At 28.9% G+C, this 3,407-nt stretch overlaps 1 non-coding gene across 1 annotated transcript; it reads left to right on the top strand.

The window, feature by feature from the left end:
• The first annotated feature begins 1,121 nt into the window (after window positions 1-1,121).
• On the top strand, window positions 1,122-1,194 carry TRNAA-CGC (transfer RNA alanine (anticodon CGC)). Its single transcript has one exon. It is a non-coding gene; the product is annotated as a tRNA-Ala (tRNA).
• Window positions 1,195-3,407: the final 2,213 nt, after the last annotated feature.

Here is a 3,407-nt window from a genome sequence, read left to right as displayed (position 1 = left end):
TATTTCGATTACTCATCATAGAAGGGCAATCTCGGTACTCCACCTCTTGGAACCTCACTTATAGAATAGACATATCATGTTTACAAAAACGTTTTTAGTTAACAAATATTTATAGTATTTATAAAGTTAATTCACGTCTCTAAGTCGTTATATTTTTATATGTCATGATTTAAGAATAATATTTTTAACAAACCCGCTGCTGGAAACAAAAATTTTAATATTTGCTGAAAATAAAAGAGAAGGAAAAATAATTATTAGAGGTTTAAATGGTCATATTATCAATTTGATATTTTAGATCTTCGATTGCATTTGGTTTAATTTCTTATCTTTCAATAAATTAATTTATTTTATATATTGAAACAAAAAATTGTCAAGACTATGGTAGAATGTCCATAGATTATATGGTGAACCAAATTTCAACATTGCAAACATTCTTTTTTTAATGAAAATAATTGATTGTGTTGTATGATAAATTGATTACCATACTTTAAAATTGTCCCTAGATTAAGAATAGCATATGTAATCAATTATACATCAATACTAATTATACCATAATCAACAATTTATCAAATGATTCATAAGGTAATGAAAAAATAATCGAGTATATCAACTAATTAGTAAAAGGTTCTTTAAATTTAATTAGCAATATTGATTTTTTAAGTCTAGAGCTACATTACTATTCGGCGTAAGATTTTTGTTTTGAATAATAATCAAAACTATGATAGAATGTCTAGTGAAATATGTTTATTATCTTTACCACTCAAAATCAAAATAGTCATGATATCATTTTGTCACGAAAAAAAGAGAATAAATTTGAAGTACATTACATTTGTTAAAAGATATTTATAAAAAACAAAAGAACACTCTTTTACATAAATCAAGTTTTAAACAATTGTAAGCGTAGAAGAAGATGCAAGCTCAGTATGATCTAAGCAGGCTTTATTTATTATCTATGGTGGGAAGTTTTTTTATGATTTACCTTAATTATATGCATTTAAAATTAAATAAATATTATACATAACATATTGATTTCAACAACAAAAAAATCCGAATTAAAACCTGTTTACCATTTTAATGTTCTCAATATACTTCCTTACTATACTTTGGGAAACTTCCATCAAGGGGACGTAGCTCATATGGTAGAGCGCTCGCTTCGCATGCGAGAGGCACGGGGTTCGATTCCCCGCGTCTCCAAGTTTTAAAGATGGTAAAGTTACAAAGATTACCCTCTTCTTGACTTCTCTCCTATTATTAGACAACCATGCTGATTTCTTATATGCAGAGTTTGCAACTCGACACACATGAAGAAAGTGGTAAAATGGTTCTCTTTGTTAATAATGGTTGTGTCAATCAAGAAGGATGATAATTACGTCATTTATTGAATCTTTATTTTTCTAATAAATGGTATTAAAATTAATGGTTATTTTAGTGAAAAAATTTCATGAACAATTGAATGATTCTCCAACTTATCAGTAGAATATTTTTCACCATAACTTTGTGTGCCTATTCTACATGTTTTCACCATAATAATTTAGTCACAATAAACCTTTTTAAAAATACTTTTATTTTTTATATTTTCGAAGGGTGGTTATAAATTGAATTTTTCAAAATTCAGATATAATAAAATTGATTAAATGTATAATTTGTATTCATTTTAATTAGATTAATTAAAAAAAATTTCATCGTTCTCACTTTATTACCAATAGTAAACTCTATGAACAATTCCTAGATATACCAAACTCTACATGATTGGAGTTAAATAAGTCTTAAACAATTAAATTATCAACGGTCTAACATCTTTCTTAAATACTTGAAAAACATTAGAAGGGAGGGTTAAATGTTGTTATAGGAAAACTTTTTGTCGAAAAGGTAGTTTAACAATCTTGTCAGAGATTAAATGATTTATATAAGTTGTTAAACACTTGACTTTGAAAGTTTAGTTCAAACTACAAGTTCACAAATAAATATTTTGCAATTGTCTAGTTAAATTTGTTGCAGTATTTTGAGAAAGATAACTCTTAATCTCATTTGGTGAAGAGAACTGTTGTAAATGGTTGATACAATATGCAATTGCAGAGTTTATAAGGAAAATATTTAGCAAGACTGAAGTAATAAACACATTTATTTTATACTGGTTCACTCTATCGAGCTACGTCTAATTCTTCTCTAAGACCTCTTAGAGGGTTCCACTATAATCTTCAACAAAGTTACAATTGAGTATTTGCATCACTCATGGTATCACCTAATCAATCCAGTAACCTCCATTACTCTAACTAGAACCAAATTTCACCCACTTTTGGTTATACAATATTCTTCACCATTTCCGGTATCCTTAGACACTTCCGAGATCTTCCTGATACACTGTCTAGTTGAATTTCTCCCACTCTTGGTTTCCACTAGACAAACTCGTTTAGCTACGGTTTAACCCCACTGAGTTAAGCGTTAACTGTTTGAATTCTCTTCAGAATTTGCAATCAATCAGATCGCTTACAAGTCCTTAGAAGATTACTCTTGTAGAGAGAATGTGTATAAAATATTATTCAATCTAACAGACTCTTAGAGCTTTCTCTCTTCTTACAACAATAAGCTTATGATTCTGTGAAGCTTGAAAGTGTTTTCTTTTCTCTTGAACTTGTTTTTCTTCTGAGATATTTTCTTTTGTGTTGGTGTGCTTATCCTCTTGCTATTTTCTTCAACGTTCTTCAATTTACAGGCTTTTAGAAAATGTCTGTTGAATTACTTTGATCTTCGGATCTTAGCCTTGTAGTACGTAACAATTGTAAGTTAAAGTCAATTTGTCAAAGTAGACATGTTTTTTCAGTACTTTATGAAAAATAGGTTGTACGAACTCTTTGGCATGACTTTTGATAGAGAGAACATTCCGTTAATGTCTTCTTTGTCTCTAGTGTCCACTTTTAGACTTGTATATGATAAAGCAGGTGAATGTTTGACCTAAGTAATATGCACATAGTAGAGTAGATATGTATGTAGATAGATATGTGCTTTTTCTTATCACTTTTGTAGTTTTAGACGTTGTGCATTTGATGTCATTTAATTCGCATTAAGAATAACTATAAGTTTTTCAAAATTTTTATCTTTTAAGCATTATGGTAGAGATACCAAGCAATTCATGAGAATTTCATCATTGGATGAAAACTTCATTTAACACATGGTATCGTTTAGCCTATGCAAGACTTTTCCTAACAATCATTTAGTTATAGAGCACATTTAGTGAGATATCTTTCAACATATGTTTTTAGAATAATGTTTGTATTTCAACATATGATTTTGGAACAGTGTCTGTACCTTTTAGCATGTTTACCAAAAACACCATTGTATACATCATAGTGAGAGCTCGTCTAACATTGCTTATAGTAAAGTATAGCACAAGGGCATTTAGCAAGACT

The sequence above is a fragment of the Vigna umbellata genome, chromosome 5 (genome assembly GCF_029865625.1).
Source record: "Vigna umbellata cultivar VRB3 chromosome 5, Vumbellata_1.0, whole genome shotgun sequence".
Taxonomy (NCBI): domain Eukaryota; kingdom Viridiplantae; phylum Streptophyta; class Magnoliopsida; order Fabales; family Fabaceae; genus Vigna; species Vigna umbellata.
Note: the sequence above shows the minus strand (reverse complement) of the source record. Positions and strands in the feature narration are given on the sequence as shown.